Source organism: Dama dama, chromosome 9 (assembly GCF_033118175.1).
Source record: "Dama dama isolate Ldn47 chromosome 9, ASM3311817v1, whole genome shotgun sequence".
Taxonomy (NCBI): Eukaryota; Metazoa; Chordata; class Mammalia; order Artiodactyla; family Cervidae; genus Dama; species Dama dama.
The window spans coordinates 51,072,782-51,090,694 of record NC_083689.1 but is presented as its reverse complement, the minus strand read 5'-3'; the positions used below and the strand labels follow the sequence as shown (position 1 = coordinate 51,090,694).

The window sequence follows — 17,913 nt, the reverse complement described above, 5'->3', positions numbered from 1 at the left end:
CTCACACGCTGCTGGTGAATGTAAAATGCCCCACCTGCTCTGGAAAACAGCAGTTTGGAAGTTTCTTTAAAAAAGAAGTACTGTCACATGATATAGCCATTCTAACTCCAGATCTTTACCCAAGAGAAAGGAAAGAATATGTTCACAGGAATACTTGTTCATAAATGTTCATAGTGACTTTATTTACAGTAACCAAAAACTGCAGACAACTCACGTGTCCATCAAGTGAATGAATGAACAAATGTGGTATAACCATACAATTGAATACACCGCAGAAATAAAAAGGAATGACCTACTAATGTGTGTAACATCATGATGGAATATTAAAATAATTATGCTGCGTGAAGGCCAGATAGATAATAGTGCATACTACTTGATGACATTGATATAAAACTTCAGAAAATGCATGCTAATCTATAGTGAGAGAGAGCAGATCACTGGTTTCCTGTGGTAGTGGTGGGGAATAGGAGGGGCATGAAGGATCTTTGGGCAATGATGTCAATAGATATGGTAATTACCTTGATTGTGACCATGGTTTCTTGAGTGTGCATAAATTTTTATTGATCAAGTTGTACACTTTAATTATGTATAGTTTATGGTATGCCAATTATACCTAGGTACAACTGTTTAAACGGTTTTTAAAAAGATAATCAGACCTATAGAGTGTGTCTCAAGATTAGCACGTTTTCCCAAGTACCTACATTTGTTTCCATGTTTCTCTTTTTTGACACTGGTAGCCTTCATCATTCAGAAAGATCCCACTGTGTAGCCTCTCCCAGGATGAGCAACATCAGAAGATAGCGTTGGCAGTTCTCAGAGAGTTGACCCAATGACCCAGCTTTTATATCATACTTTGCATGTTCTTCCTGAGATCTTTTCTGCCTCCTTCTCCCAGGTAGGCAGGTTGCTTCATATTCTGAACTGTGAAGGCAGTGATGGGGGTGATGGTAGAAGGCACCCCTTGCTGAAGGCCTGCTCTGTAGGAGGCTCTGGCTGGCATGAGGAGTCTCTCACTGTTGGTCCCGTGGAAGCATTCACTATGGCAGATGCTTCAGCTGTTGGTGTGAAATGGTGCCAGGGTCCGTTTCCACTCATTCTGCCACTTATCGTAGTATGCAGCTGAACAGGTTCAGGTATGGTTGAGTGTCTTGGTGAAATCAGGGTGGCCTTGAGTTCCAAGTGGTCTTAAGGGATGGTGAGGAGGCAGTAGAAGTGGATGAATACCTGCACAGCGTTGTAGGTTGTTGTTCAGTTGCTAATTCATGTCTGACTCTTTTCAACCCCATGAACTGCAGCACACCAGACTTCCCTGTGCTTCACTATCTCCCAGAGTTTGCTCATCTCATGTCCATCGAGTCAGTGATGCCATCCAACCATCTGTTGGATCTGTCAACAGATCCAACTGTTGGAACCATCTGTTGTTCCCTTCTTCTCTTGCCCTCAGTCTTTCCCAGCATCAGGGTCTTTTCCATTGAGTTGGCTTTTCCCATCAGGTGGCTAAAGTGTTGGCACTTCAGCTTCAGCATCAGTCCTTCCAATGAATATTCAGGGTTGATTACCTTTAGAATTGACTGGTTTGATTTTCTTGCTGTCCAAGGGATTCTTAAGAGTCTTCTCCAGCACCATAGTTTGAAAGCATCAATTCTTCAGTGTTCAGCTTTCTTTATGGTCCAGCTCTCATGTCCCATGATTACTGGAAAAAACATAGCTTTGACTATACAAGTGTGGGAATGCTTTTTTGCAGGCTCACTCCTCTACCTATCTCTCCCTGATGTCACCCCATCCTCACCCCACTGATTTATCCATCCAACCATCCAGCGCTTGCTGAGCCCCTCTTCTCTGTACAGATTGTTGATGTGGGTGGACTGATCTGGCTGTGCTTTCTGGGGCTGGAGCAGCTTTGCTGGGATTTGCTGGGATTTCTGAGTTGGGGTTTATGTGTCTCTGATACAAGGCCCTATTGGAGGTCGAAGTCACCAGCAGCTTTGGTTGCTGGCCTGACTTCCTGTGCTGGAAAGGATGGGCAGAAATGTGACCTTAGCCAAGTCTGCCAGCCATCCAAGGAGAGTAGATAAACGGGATCAGGCCTGCCCCAGCCTGGAAAGCCCTCTACTTTAAGGAATTAAGCAAAAACAGCCCCTTTACTCACAAGGCCAGAGACCGGGGTGTGCTCCTGGACCCCTCTCCAGGAATCAGCTCATGTCTTCTGGCCTGGACGTCACACCCCAGCTCCCCATGTGCACTGCGGATCATATGATCGCTGGTGTCCATACCACATTGGGTGTCTGCCCTGTGTCACCCCCAGTGACATGATGGGATCCTACTGAATTCTCATACCCCTCCTGTGAGACAGGCCCTAATGTTTAACCTCTTGTTAAGATAATGAAGTAGGTTGGACTCAGGTATTAATTCTCCTGTGATCCTTCGGCAACTAAAGGAGGAGCCAGACTTCCCTGCAACATCACCCTGACAACTCGCCATGTCCAGACAGACATAATTCCCACACTGCCAAAGTCAGCACAACAGAACTGCCCAATTCAGACTCATCTCGGAGGGACTGAGTTCAGTTAGAATTGGCAAGAAAATTGGATTTTAATCATACATATTTTTAAAGAATTTTTTTTCTTTAGCTCTCAAGAAGTACTGTGACTGCAGCCTGAAGGGCTATTAATCCTGCCTTGGCAAATATACACAGATAATGGCTTAGGCTGGCTTGTCAATTTTTTAGCTACAGCTGTGCTGTTCTGATGGTTTATTTTCTTTCTTTCTTCTTTTAAAATTAACTTTTATTGGAGTATAGTTGCCTTAGAGTGTTGTGCTAGTTTCTGCTCTACAGCAAAATGAATTGGCTGTATGTTTACATATATTCCCTCTTTGCTGATTTTGATTCCGTGGCTCAGACGGTGAAGAATCTGCCTGTAGTGCAGAAGACCCAGGTTCAATCCCTCGGTCAGGAAGATCACCTGGAGAAGGGAATGGTCTGGAGAATTCCATGGACAGAAAAGCCTTGTGGGCTACAGTCCATGGGGTCACAAAGAATAGGATACGACTGAATGATTAACGCACACACTTCCCATTTAGGTCACCACAGAGCATTAAGTAGACTTCCCTGTACTATACAGTAGGTACTCATTAGTTATCTACTTTATACATAGTACTGTATATCTGTCAATCCCAATCTCCCAGTTCATCCCACCCCCTATTCCCCCCTTTGGTGTCCATGTTTTTTCTCTATGTCTATGTCTCTATTTTTGCTTTGCATAAAGATTCATCTGTATCATTTCTTTTAGATTCCATATATTGTGCATTAATAGACCATACTTATTTTTCTCTTTCTGACTTACTTCACTCTGTGACAGTCTCTTGGTCCATCCGTGTCTCTGCAAATGACACAATTTTGTTCCTTTCATGGCTGAGTAATATTCCATTGCACATATGTACCACAGCACATCTTCCTTAACCATTCCTTGGTTGATGGTGGTTTATTTTCAAGTATCATGAGCAGCCTCCTTTCCTGAGTATTTGAAATGTCCCTTTTGTTGTATCTGTATTAACTCCTCCCCTTCAGGGGACCCTTTCTTTCCCATCCTGGGCCCAGCCCAGGATGACATCCCGCAGAGCCCTGCACAGGCACTGGGTATTAATGGGGAGTGGTGGAGGCTGGATCTCCATGGGCCACAAGCTGCCCCCAGGCTGGCTGCCTCTGTGTGGTGTCATCCCAAGTCCCTCACTCAGAAGTGGTTGTCATGGAAACCCACTTTCTTGTTTGTTTTTGTCTTGGGCAGCCATCATTATTTTGTTACAGCCACATGGGAAGAGTGGCGAGCCCACTCGTGAAGGATGAGCCACAGGGCGTGTGACTGGGCCACTTCAGGACCACAGCAGACAGCTGGAGGCTGGGAATGGGGCGGCCCCAGGGCTCCCCTGGGAGGACCCTGTCCACACCACCCCATCATTGTGTCACACTAAGCGCTTCTGTCGCATGCCCTGGGTGCTGACGGCACTGACAGCTCCCCAGGTTTCATCTCCTTAGTGACTCACCTCCCCCTCACTGGTGCCCACCCCCCAACCCTGACTTCTCTGTACTGTTGGGAGCTGGTCCTGTGGGGAGCCTGGGAGGGTTCCTGAGGTTACTTGGTTTTCACAGCTCACAGGTTTTTTTGATTGCATGTTTTGTAGATCCACATTTTTATCCCTGTAGCTGTCATTTTTCTTGACCTGCTTTTTCAGTCACTCAAAACAGTATTACTATATTGCTTTGGAATTGCTCAGTTGTTTTTTTTTTTTCCTTCATAAAGTTTCCATCAACCTAGGGAGAATCATAAATAATGAGAAGGATAGAAAACCACAACCATCTCCACCCAGCCTCTCCTGGGTGGGCAAGGCCTGGCCCTTAGGACCTGGTGATAAACCTGCCTCAGTGACCACACCCCTGCCTGCTGTTTGCCACTCACTGTGGAGGCTGCCCTCCCTGCCCTTGGGGTGAAATGGTGTTGTCCTCACTTTTACAGATAAAGACTGAAGCTCACAAAAAGATTGTTCCTTACCTAAGATGGCACAGCGCCAAGTGACAGGTGGATCTGAAGGGAGATTTAGCCAAACCCACACAGTATGGGGCTTCCCTGGTGGCTCAGTGGTAAAGAGTCCACCTGCAAAGCAGGAGACATAGGTTTGATCTCTGGATCCAAAAGATCTCTTAGAAGGGGGAATGGCAATCCACTCCAGTATTCTTGCCTGGGAAATCCCATGGACAGAGGAGCCTGGTGGGCTACGGTACATGGGGTCACAAAGAATTGGACACGACTGAAGTGATTGAGCTTGCACACTCACGCACATGGTTTTGGTCTTTGGTCAGTACTTGAAACATATGAAATACTGAACCTTCCTGGTTAACAGTAATGGATTGCAGAAACACGGTACATTTGTAGGTTGTCTTTGAGTGACTGGCTAGAACTATTCTTTGACTGATCTAGGATGTCAAATTCCTGATTGTCCTCATCCTCCAGGACTTTCCCCTTCAGCCATCACTCTAATCTCCACCTGAGGCTCCACCCCAAACCAAACCATGACGTCATCTGTGACTCCTCATTTTCTATCATCCCCTCTGGCCAGTTCATTAGCAAACCTTGTCTCTCTCTTTTTTAACTGAACAAACTTGACATGTGACATTGTGTTGCATTATTTTAGTATATTTATATATTATAATATGGTTGTTATCTTAATGATATTTATCACATTATATCCATATAGTACAATATTATTGTCTATGTCACAGCCAGTCCCTCCCATCAGGAAGCTTCTACAAACCTCTTATCATCATCTGTCAGAGGGGAGACAGAATGAAAACCACAATCACAGGAAACTTACCAAACTGATCACATGGACCACCACCTTGCCTAACTCAGTGAAACTGTGAGCCATGCCATGTAGGGCCTCCCAAGATGGATGGGTCATAGTGGAGAGTTCTGACAAAACGTGGTCCACTGGAGAAGGGAATGGCAAAGCACTTCAGCATTCTTGCCTTGAGAGCCCCATGAACACTACAAAAAGGTAAAAAAGTGTCCAGTAGTCTGTACATTCAATCTCTTTGGCTATTTTACTGCTCATTATAATTGTACCCTTAAATGGCATCACTCTTACCCTCACCTTCCATCCCCTAGTAACTACTATTTTACTCTGTTTTTTTCACATTTGATTTTTTTTAGATTCCACATATAACTGATATAATACCACACTTGCCTTTCTCTGTCTGGCTTATGTCACTTACCACTGTGCACTCAAGGTCCCTCCACATTGTCACGCACAGCAGGATATCCTCCCTTCTCATAGGCATGTCATACCACTTGGCAATGCCACTTCTGGGAATGTACCCAAAGGAAATGATAACAGGCATTTGATGGGAGAGATGCACCCTCATGTTTGTGGCAGCACTGTTCACAATGGCCAAGATATGGAAACCATCCAAATGCCCATCAGCAGATGAGTCAATAAAAAGCCTTGTCTTTTTTCCCTCCGAACTGTATCCTGATATGACCTCTCACCACCGCTGCTCCTCCGCCAACACTGGCGCAGACCACCGTTGGCCTGGCCTGTTCACTGTTCCCTCTGTTTCCATCTGCACTGCTCACAGGGCCACTTGGAGCAGTTGAAACACCCCGTTTGCTTCCCATCACTAGAAGAATGATGTCTGAGATCCTTACCCATCTCCCCCAGGATCTCTATGATCTGCCGCATCTTACTATGTGTCTCTCTCCACTGTTCTGTCTGGACACCTCGATGCACTTTTCTTTCTCCAACATTCTAAGCTGGTCCCACATCAGGGAGTTGGTGTGTATGTCCTTTCCTCTGATGAATGTTCTCCCAGAAATTCACATGGCCATTTCCTCCTTCACATAACTAGGTCTTCATCCTTCCAGTCTTAGTTGAAAAGTTCCCTCTGATACCACAAAACAGAGCCGGCCACACTCTCAAGTTACTTTTAGTCCGTTGCTCTGTGTTCTTCATACTGATTACCTGGATTTATTTAAGAATATATTTTTATTGCTGCTCAAGCTTCTATGCTCCCTGAAGGTTGGGGTTGTGTCTGCTATGTTTCCTGCTGAGTTTCTAAAATAGTGTCTAACATGTGATGGATGCTCACTGAATATTTGTGAACTGAAGAGTGAATGATCAAATGGAGTAAAGAATTCTCAGAAGGTGCCAGAGCAGCTACTGGCTCGAACTTTGGGCTTCTTTTAGTCTAGAAGGTTGGAGGTTGGGGGCGGTGAGGGGGGGGGTTGCTGAGGAAGAATCCTGTTCTTCTGCCTAGTGAGGAAGTTAGCAGCCTCTTCCGATTATCCTTCTGGGAGACCAGGGAGAAAACAGAAGCTTGATACTGAATACAAAGATGCTGTTGACACTGATCAGAAACTGGTGTGTGCCAACACTCTGCCTGAAAGAGTCAGGAGAGAAAGATGGGAGTGACCAACACTCCATCCATCCATCCATCTCTTCTTCATTCATCAGGAATGAACTTTTTTCTTCTCCTTTTATTTCTTTATATATTTTTTTCCATTTATTTTTATTAGTTGGAGGCTAATTACTTTACAGTATTGTAGTGGTTTTTGCCACACATTGACATGAATCAGCCATGGATTTACATGAGTTCCCCATCCTGAACCCCCCTCCCTCCTCCCTCTCCATCCCATCCCTCTGGGTCTTCCCAGTGCACCAGCCCCAAGCACTTGTCTCATGCATCCAACCTGGGCTGGCGATCTGTTTCACACTTCATAATATACATGTTTCGATGCTGTTCTCTCAGATCATCCCACCCTCGCCTTCTCCCACAGAGTCCAAAAGTCTGTTCTATACATCTGTGTCTCTTTTGCTGTCTTGCATATAGGGTTATCATTACCATCTTTCTAAATTCCATATATATGCGTTAGTATACTGTATTGGTATTTTTCTTTCTGGCTTACTTCACTTTGTATAATGGGCTCCAGTTTCATCCATCTCATTAGGACTGATTCAAATGAATTCTTTTTAATGACTGAGTAATATTCCATTGTGTATATGTACCACAGCTTTCTTATCCATTCGTCTGCTGATGGGCATCTAGGTTGCTTGCATGTTCTGGCTATTATAAACAGTGCTGTGATGAACATTGGGGTGCACGTGTCTCTTTCAGATCTGGTTTCCTTGGTGTGTATGCCCAGGAGTGGGATTTCTGGGTCATATGGCAGTTCTATTTTCAGTTTTTTAAGGAATCTCCACACTGTTCTCCATAGGGGCTGTACTAGTTTGCATTCCCACCAACAGTGTAAGAGGGTTCCCTTTTCTCCACACCCTCTCCAGCATTTATTGCTTGTAGACTTTTGGATAGCAGCCATTCTGACTGGCGTGTAATGGTACCTCATTGAGGTTTTGATTTGCATTTCTCTGATAATGAGTGATGTTGAGCATCTTTTCATGTGTTTGTTAGCCATCTGTATGTCTTCTTTGGAGAAGTGTCTGTTTAGATCTTTGGCCCATTTTTTGATTGGTCATTTATTTTTCTGGAATTGAGCTTCAGGAGTTGCTTGTATATTTTTGAGATTAATCCTTTGTCTGTTTCTTCATTTTCTATTATTTTCTCCCATTCTGAAGGCTGTCTTTTCACCTTGCTAATAGTTTCCTTTGTTGTGCAAAAGCTTTTAAGTTTAATTAGGTCCCATTTGTTTATTTTTGCTTTTATTTCCAATATTCTGGGAGGTAGGTCATAGAAAATCTTTGTGCTTGTTCCTCTCTAGGTCCTGGAGAAGGAAAAATGTATTAGGTGATCTCCCTGCCCTCTTAGAATCTGAAGGGGAGATCGACCAGTTACATTAAGTGGCCTGATAAAGGTAGGCATGTACAGAGCACCATGTGGGCACACAGGATGTCATCTGACCTCACCTGGGCAATCAGAGAGGGCCTCCTGAGGAGGTGGCAGCTGAGCTGCATCCAAGAAGGGTGCCTGGCGCGGAGAGCAATGTGGGCAAAAGCATGGATGCAGGAGCAAGCCCTGGTTGCGCCAACACCCTTCACACACTTGGAGCAAACTCCACACCTCCCACAGGCACAGCCCCTAGGTCATTCCCTTAGGAATGCCTTCCCTGATACCCTGGAGCTGGCCAGGGCCATTAAATGTCTCAGAAGCACCACATCCTTTTATCCTTGGCATTTACCGGAAGTATCATCTTATTTTGTATTTGTAAAAGTATTTGATTACTCTCCCTCTCCCAGTAAACTATGAAAAGCTTGGAGTAGTCACCATATTTGTTTTTGACTGGCTGCTTGCATGATGCCTAGCATGGACACATGACTCAGTAGGCGCTTAAGTATCAGAAGGCAGGTGGGTGGGGGTTGGGGAGAGATGAGGCCAGAGAGGTGGTCAGGGCAGGTCATGAAGGTCTCTGTGTGGCCTGCCATGGCACTTTTCAGGAAAATGATGGAAATATGAATTTATCATGTCTATAAGGCTGACATGGTATGGGGAGTCTTTTTTGTCTCAGTGTAAGGAAAAGCTTTGTGAGCAAGTAGAATAAAGAGTATCTAAGGACCATCCCCTGGAGAAGGAAATGGTGAACCACTCCCGTATTCTTGCCTGGAAAATCCCATGGACAGAGCAGCCTGACAGGCTACAGTCCATAGGGTTGCAAGAGTTGGACACAACTTAGTGACTAAACCACCAAGGACAAATGAATTCCCCTTAGGTAAAGAGCTTTCAGTTATAGAGAAAGGGGTTAATGAACTTTAATTCACCATCCAGGTACATGTACCATTGTGCCCAGCTTCATGACCAGCCCCGTGCCCAGCCCCAGGGATGACAAACATGAACAATTCAAGGCTCCTGCCTCTCCACTGGGAGAACAGGGCTGACTCCTGACCCTCCAGCAGTGAGCAAACTTGGACCGCTGAGACGGAGGGAAGCTCGGAGCCCAAGAGCCAGCAGTTAAATTAAATGTGGCTGTCCACAAAACTGTTATTTTTATTTGTCTTTACCCAGCTACCAGACATAGAGGCTGCCGGTGGGCACGTCTCTCAGTGGAAATGTGCACAGGCCTTTTCCAAGTACAGCCCAGGGCATTCAGCTGCCTGGTATTGATGCTTTTTTATGAAGGGTGTTGTTTCTTAGCTTCAGCTGCAGCGAGGGTTTTATCTTCTCAATTTAGTGTCACCCTTGGGAGGCTCTTCTCGTCCTGGCTGGGCCCTGTTTTGCTAGAGCTCTTACTTTATATCCCTGGCAGTCTCCTCCAGTGCCTAGCAGCTAGTATGCTCAGTAAATGCTGGTGGAAAGAAAGGATGGAGTAGAGAAGAGAGAGTCCCTGGGAAGATGGAGGAGATGACTTTCAGGCTGTCAGATTTAGAAGCACAGTCCCCATGCTCATAAAGAAGCAGATTGGTAAGATGTATCTTCGGATCCATTGGCCATCTTCACCCTGCCCTCCCTTTATGCCCCCCTGTCATACTCGGGCCCTGGACATAGAGAGGTGAAAAGGGAACTTGCAACCTGATTTTCATTGTTCTTGTGTTGCCTTTTCTGCTCTGGATCTTGGCTCAGTTCCATGGCTGTATAAGCACTTAAAGAGGTGAGGGAGGGATGGAAGGTGGCTGGAATCTGAAACTGAGCTAGCGAGGACCAGAAGAAAGAAAACTGCTTCATGATGATGACAGATGCCTGAGTCTCAGGAGATTCACGCATCTTGTCGAGGCTCCTTGCTTAAAAGCCCAGGGGAACAAAGGGGTTTTCCTTTCACAAAATCTCCCTATTCTGTTTGTTCTATGCCTCTTCTTCTCTCCCAGCATGGGAACTGTGGAGCATTTGAGAGGTGCTTCATGCTTTCAAGATGAAACCACATGGCGGCTGAATGGGACTGACTCTGCTCTTTCATTAACTTCACTTGGCAGAAGGGCTTGTTGAGTTCTGGTCCCCAAGCCTGGGATGCTGTGGGGAGGATGAAGATGGGTTGGACATGGCACCTGCCTTTGAAATTGTCAATTTCAGCTGCCACTTATTGATACTTGAGCCATCTGTACTGTGAGCAGCACTGAGGTGGAAGTTCGAGGGTTCCCAAGCCATCCATATCTGTGTGTGAGATGCCTGCCAGGCATAGAGCAGGGCAGCCTGAATATGGCCAGAGGCAGAGCTAGGGAATGAAATGCTGTCTTCCAGACCAGGATGAGTGAGGCATCATGGGTTGGATAACGGAATAGGGATTCTTCTCTTTCTTCCCTTGTGTCATGACTTGTGGAGGTGTTTGCTGGCTAATTGCTTTTCTGCGAGAAGTTAGGAAATTACACAGCAATTTTGTTGACAAAGGGATGAACTTCAAATTGCTGTTTTGCAGAAAGTGGTTTTGTTCTTGTGGCAAGCTCAACCCTTTCTCATTGAAACAGAACCTTCAAACTAGCATCTCGTCTCACAAGGGAGTTGCACGTTTTGTTAGAAAAAGGGTTGCTTCCATTTCTGTTTTTCTAAAGGATAGACCATCTCCACATTGAATCTGTGATGCCATTTTTCCATGGATTCCCAACTAAGTCAGCAAGCAAAAAATGACTAGCATCCATCTATTAGAGCCTGTGCTTCTACCCCAGCTGATTATTTGGGGAGGAAAAGCTCCTGCTGGTGGCCTCAGTCACATTCCTGGCTCATCTCCAGGGTGTATTTGTCCTTTTCCTCCTTTGTACTCACACCGTGGAGCTCTGTTTTGTAGTTACAAAGCCCTCTAACCCAGGGCTTCAGAAAGCATGTTTAGAAACTTAAGGTTTTCAAAGCTTCCTCTCAATTTCTTGTTGAGAAAATGATCTCCATCTTATCTCGCTTATCTTGTTATTAAAAGTTAGTGTAGATTTGGCTGTTTTCATCTTGCCTAAGGTGATGCATCTGATGAAGCATCGAGGTTAAGCAGACATCCAGGCTCCGCGGACGGTAATTTTTTAGTAAAGCCTTGTCCATTTTGCGTGGCTTCCTGAGTTCAGCCCCTGCTCTTCCTGGTGACTCGGGGGGGTCTGGCTGGGCGAGGTCCCTGGGGAGGCGCTGAGAGACACAGCGCAGCCCTGCATGCTCTGGGTGTGAAGGAGACCTTGCTGGCACCCCACTGCCCTCTGTCACTGGCACTGAGGCCCTCAGTAGTCACACTGTGGCAGGTGCGGGAGGATGAGAAGGGCGACCACACCTGAGGAACTGACATGTTGGCCTCTCGGGTTCCTGCACCCAGTATAAGATAGGAGCCATCCCTGTAGTTTTGAGTCTGGAAGTCAAAAGGCATTGCTGCTTGCTTTCCCCAGCTATTCAGAGAATTGGAAGAGGCTGTTGAGGCAGGGTGGCTGTGGAGGTTATTGGTTTTGTGTTTTTCCAGTTGGATTCAAAGGGAGTGGCAGGAACTGTGATGGGATGGGGAGGGGCGGGAAGCCAGGGAGGGTGGCAGTGCCTTGGCTCTGTTGGGAAGAGCCCTCTCTTCCCCTCCCTGTGCTGCATGGCCGTGCTCCCTCCCTATTTCTGTCCCTCCCCAGTTCTCTAGTGCCTCTCTTTGTCACAGCCAGAGTGCTCCTCCTGGCCTCTTCTCCTGACACATGGGCCGTGCATCTCCTCACCTTGAGCAAATGCAGTAGCTGCTTCTTGCTTCTCACAACAGTTCCTCCGACTCCAATTTGAATTTGAAGTCCCTTTCCTAATCTCTGTCTTGTCTCCTGATCTTCCATGTGCCTCATTCTTTCCAGATCCACAGAGTTTTGTACCAAGATGCAAGGTCACCCTGAAGACATCTCCCCACTGGGGTTTTCCATCTGTCAAACTCCACAGTGCTCAAGGTCACTAGCCAAGGTCTACCATGTATAGGTGGCCAGTCTCGTATGACATGCTGGTAGATGTATTTGTTAAGCTACTTGAAAACTCTCTGAGGGCAGTGACTTTGACCTTGCCACTTCTGTGTGTATCTCTCAACGTGTCACCTCCACCAAAACAAGTGATTGGCCTGACCAGCTGAGGATATCCAGAAGGGTTGGGGTGATGGACAAGAGGTGAGGCAGGGGGATTAGTAAACTTTCTCTAAGACATTGATAGGTTTTCATTCTGGTACAGTTATTTTTATCTTTATTTGTAAATGCTTTGGAGCAAGTTGATCAGGTGATTTGTATCCACAAGTAGGAACAATCCCATTGGAGAGACTGATATTCTTTGTCTTGCAAATCCCTGAGAGATTGCTGAGAAAATGGAAAACATACAACCCACTCACACTGATAAAACCAGTAGGGTTAGGAAGTTAAATTTTCCTAAGGAATATGCAGGAGGCAGGGATGTGACTTCAGATTCCTAACACTGCTCAGAGACTCCAGTCACATCCCTTGGGAGGCTTTAGGAGCAGCAGATGGAGCCCCTCCCTGGAGAGGAATCCACATCAGTCTTGAGGTAGAATGTTCTGTTGGCTTGTGACGGCACAGTGCACTTGAGTTGGATGGAAGCCTAGAACCCGACTAGTTAAGCCCCTCCTTATCCCTACTCCCTCCCCCCAAGAATGTTTACAGATGCAGGAGCTGAGACCCAAGAAGTCAGTTTATTATCCAAGCAGAGACTAGAACCTGAGTCACCTGACTTCCATCTGAGAGCTTTTCATGAGAGGGTGATAAATGCTTCCAGATGCCAGTTGGCTTAGAGAAGCAGGTAGTGTCACAAGCCCCAGCAGAAATCCTGGGTGGGAGGTTCCAGTTAAATAGAGCTTTGCATGCATTTCCTCTGGTTCATATTTTTTCTTTTCTGTTTCCTGACTTCCTTGGAGACTCCTCAGTGTTCTCCCTCCTGCATGGTGTGAGGAACCCTCTGTGGGCCCCCTGACAGATCCCGCTGATGCTGCACTTCTGTCACCAGCTTCTCCTGCATGTCACAGTCACAGTGCTCCCCGGGTCTCCTGCCCTGACGCATTCAATGAGAGAGATGCTGCTTCACAGAGGAGCAAAACATCCAGCCCACCATACTGGGGCCTGAGGATGCAGGGTTTTGAGGGCGAATGATCTTGAGGAGATAGCTCTTTCAGAGGAACTTGATGACATGGATAACAGTATCAGTAGTGATGATGATGATGATGGAGATAAAATAGCTGCTGTTTACTGAATGCTGCACCATGCCAGGAACTTTATCTCTACTTTCTCACTTAGTGTTGTTGTTGTTCAGTCACTAAATCATATCCGACTATTTGCAACTCCACCGACTGCAGCACGCCAGGCTTCCCTGTCCTTCACCATCTCCCAGAGTTTGCTCAAACTCATGTCCATCGAGTCAGTGATGCCATCCAACCATCTCATCCTCTGTCATCCCCTTCTCTTCCTGTCCTCAGTCTTTCCCAGCATCAGGGTCTTTTCTAATGAGTCAGCTCTTCGCATCAGGTGGCCAATGTATTGGAGCTTCAGCTTCAGCATCAGTCCTTTTAATGAATATTCAGGGTTGATTTCCTTTATGATTGACTGGTTTGATCTCCTTGCTGTCCAAGGGACTCAAGAGTCTTCTCCAGCACCACAGTTAGAAAGCATCAATTCTTGAGCACTCAGCCTTTCTTACTGTCCAGGTCTCACATCCATACATGACTCCTGGAGAAACTATAGCTTTGACTATATGGACCTTTGTTGACAAAGTGATGTCTCTGCTTTTTAATATGCTATCTAAGTTTGTCATAGTTTTTCTTCCAAGAAGCAAGTGTCTTTTAATTTTGAAGCTACAGTCACTATCTTCAGTGATTTTGGAGCCCAAGAAAATAAAGTCTATCACTGTTTCCATTCTTTCCCCATCTATATGCCATGAAGTGATGGGACCAAGTGCCGTGATCTTAGTTTTTTGAATATTGAGTTTTAAGCCAGCTTTTTCACTCTCCTTAGTACATAGCCCCCAAAAGGTCAGTGGTACTTACCCTATTTTCTGGAGCAAGATGTGAAAGCTCAAAAAGTGGAGGTGACTTGTCTGAATTCATGTGTCCAGGACACATCCAACCTACTCAGGGCCTCTTGGGCAGAGCAGAGGTCTGAGAGGTGGAGGCCCTTTAAGATGCAGCCTAAGGATGTGGCTGTCACCTTAAGAAGGAAGGTCACTCAGTGACCCTACTGCCCTTGGGTCCTGCTGCAGTTAACCAGCTGAAAGGGAAAAAAACAGAGGTTGTGAACTGCTCTCTTCATTCTCTTTAGGAAGCTTTTCCTGGTATATCCTTATTGTATTGATTTAATTCATTTTGATAAATATATTCAAGGATTTCCTCAGCAACTGGGGAAATGATAGCTTGTTACATAATAGGAGTATCTGATTAGGACTCAGGAAACATTAGTCAAGTCTCAGCTTTACTTTGTATTTTCTGATACCCTCTGACAGATCACATGATTTCTCTGAGTCTTGATTTCTTCATCTGTCAAAGAAAGCTAATGATGCCAAGGGTGCTGCGAACATCTTCGTTCAATTTCTGCACTTAAATGAGGGCCGATTGGGGGCCAATGAGCCCTTGACATGTTAGAATCTTTGTGGTGGCTTCTTTTGTCGCTTACAAGAAACCTTGTGGCTGGATGGGGTATGACTTGTGGGGAGACATGGCAGAAAGGATCAGAGGGGAAAGGGATTCAGGAAGAAGTTCTCTGGGTCCTTCACAGGGTTCAGGTATCATCAGCTGGCCAGAAATGGGTTAACCTAGGGAGTGGGATGGTAAGATGCAGGGGCCTTCTTGGTGAGGCAAAGGGAAGAAGACCAGATGAGGAGTCCCTGTGATCACCGTTCTGTGACATTTGTACTTCATTTGCCTTTAATTGAACAGCCCTTGATGGAGGTGTCTCGTTGCCTGCAGTCTGCAGATGGGAGAAGCAGACCTAACAAAGGCAGATGAACTGGGATTAGAGTGAGGTCTCCCAGACTGTGAGGCCCTCACCCCCAGCCCTGAATGGCCCTACCTTGTAGCGACAGGAAGGGATGGGCTTGTGTCGATGAAACAATGGTCAAGTGTCATTTTCTGCTCATCAGATTGGCAGGTATTTTAAGAACCAAGCATGCTTACCTTGGATGTTGATTGTGAGGTTCAAATGAGCTCATGAGTGCAAAGCTCTCCTTTCAGCCGGCATTGTCCTCATGTTTCTGCTGCTGTCATCATCGTTAGGTGTCCACTTCTGTAATGGTTGAGCAGGAGTGGTGGGGGCCATTCTTCTGTACAGGTGTGCACCTGGCTTTATCCTCTTTGTTCCCATGTGAAAGGTGAGGTTCTTCCTCCCCAGTGTAGAGAGCAAAGGTGCTCTTAATGCTCACCAACAAAGGAACTCTTAAGTGTTTATCAGTGTCCTGGTGAACATGGATCTCTCTCTCTCTGATCACACCTCCCTCCTTCTGGTGTGGGAGAGTCAGGAGGGGGGTGGCTTACACCTGCTGCAGATGGCAAGTGGGATCATCTCACTGGGGCTGAACTTCTGCTTGGGGAAATGTCACTTTCCTGCTCTTGCCTCCCAAATGCCTGAGAGCGGTGAATTGTTGTGGCCCTAAATTTAAATCCTGATTTTTTTTTCCTTTTTAGTAACTTATGGGTCCTTTCTGACAGCTACCATTAGGTCCACTTTACAAGCACTGTCCTCTGTCACCTGCCCTGCATGTGTTTAGGGGAGGGAGTGAGGGTCAGGTAGGGGTAGTTCTCAATGATGCTGCTTAGGGAACCCTCCGATGGGTAACCTCCTCTCATGGTTTGTTGCTCTGGATGCCAAAGGTCCCTCCTGTTAGAATCACACAGATGTCTGTCTTGTAGATAACAGGAAATTTTACTTTACTTAATACTAGCTTTATTGCTTTGTTCTGATTATAATTATAATAAATGCAGAATATTTGTGTGCTGTGGACAGTTATATGTTTTGTCTAAATCCCCTGTCTTTTGCAGATGGTGGATCTCTAAAAGGGTTCTTAGCTTCCTTAGTGGGATGTGAATATGAGGAGTCAGAGGAGAAACTTTGGAGCGAGTGAAGTGGAGGCTGCCGTGGAGGGCTGAAGCAGAGATCGGGTCCATGGCAGCTGAAGGGGAACTTCAGGGGGAGACTGAAGAACCTAATAGAGATGTTCTGTTGCTTTAGGTTCAGGGGCCAGTGGTACAACTTTCTCCTCTGTGGCCCTACAACGTCTTCAGCAGAACATTTGTTCACGCTAATGCTTCTTAGACTTATTGTAGGCCACTGGAGTGACAAGTCCCTCCCTAGAAGTGGCTTCTCAATGGCCCCCTGGACTGCTCCTGCTTCCACTGGTTCTGCCCCACCCCGGGTGTTTTCTGTGTCCCCGCCACATCTGAGCACCCAGAAGGATGCTCAGGCCACTCCCAGCCTCACGGGGAGAGGAGGGTGCTCCTCTGCTGTGACTGCAGGTTGAACATGGAGTTACAGGCTGTGCGCTGCTCCTGCTTCACAGACCCCGGGTCCCTCTGTGGCTTCAAGGCACACCTGTGTGCTCAGCACTGTTGTTACAAGTGCAAGGGGGCAAAGCCATCTGGTGGGGATGGAATTTACGGCCTTTTTAAGTGAAGTGACTCAGTCACTCTGGGCACAGTCTCAGAAGTGGGATGGAGGCAGCATGACAGCCACCGCTGTTGATGTCAGCACGAGTTGCGGGGGGAGGGTGGCAGAGACGGTGAGCTCTGACCTGGTGCCAGGCACGGGGCTGAGCCCTGACCGTAGCCCTGACTGATCCTCATGGCACAAGGAGACAGATGCCACAATCAGCCCCACTTTCCAGAGGCAGACATGGAGGGTTAAGTGACACACTCAGGGTCATAGACTTAGCAGACGAGAGCTGGGATTTGAGTCCAAGTTTGTCTGCCTCTGAATCCTTTCCTCTCCCTGGCGCTGCCTCATTCCTGACCCCAGTAAGATTCTTCCTGTGTCGTCGTTCACTCCTGTCACACCAGAGGAATGGAAGCCTGGTAAGCTTCCATGGGCAGGCACGGGGTGGAGGAGACATGTGCCTGAATGTAACCAGTGTTGCCCAGCATGCACAAGCCCATGCTCTGAGTTTGGTGCTATGCTGAGCACTTTCTACTTTATATACATCATTTCATTTCATGTTAATTTTTTCCTAGTACCTGGCTTCCTCCTCTAGAATATAAGCTTTGAGAGGACAGCAGTTCTGCCCGTTTTGTTCCCTGCTGTATCTGTGGCTCCTTGAACACTGCTAAGCACACAGTGGGGCTACCCAGGTGACACTAGAGGTAAAGAACCCACCTGCCAGTGAAGGAGACTAAACAGACACGGGTTCGATCCCTGGGTCAGGAAGATCTCCTAGTAGAGGAAATGGCCACCCACTCCAGTATTCTTGCCTGGAGAACCCCATGGACAGAGGGGCCTGGTGGGCTACAGTCCATAGGGTCGCAAAGAGTTGAACACGACTGAAGCGACTTAGCACACACGCAAAAACAGCACACAGTCGGT

At 46.6% G+C, this 17,913-nt stretch overlaps 1 protein-coding gene across 2 annotated transcripts in view; it reads left to right on the top strand.

The window, feature by feature from the left end:
* SPOCK1 (SPARC (osteonectin), cwcv and kazal like domains proteoglycan 1) overlaps positions 1-17,913 on the top strand; it is a 566,336-nt gene that overhangs the window by 407,100 nt on the left and 141,323 nt on the right. The gene's annotated exons all lie outside the window — the stretch shown is intronic.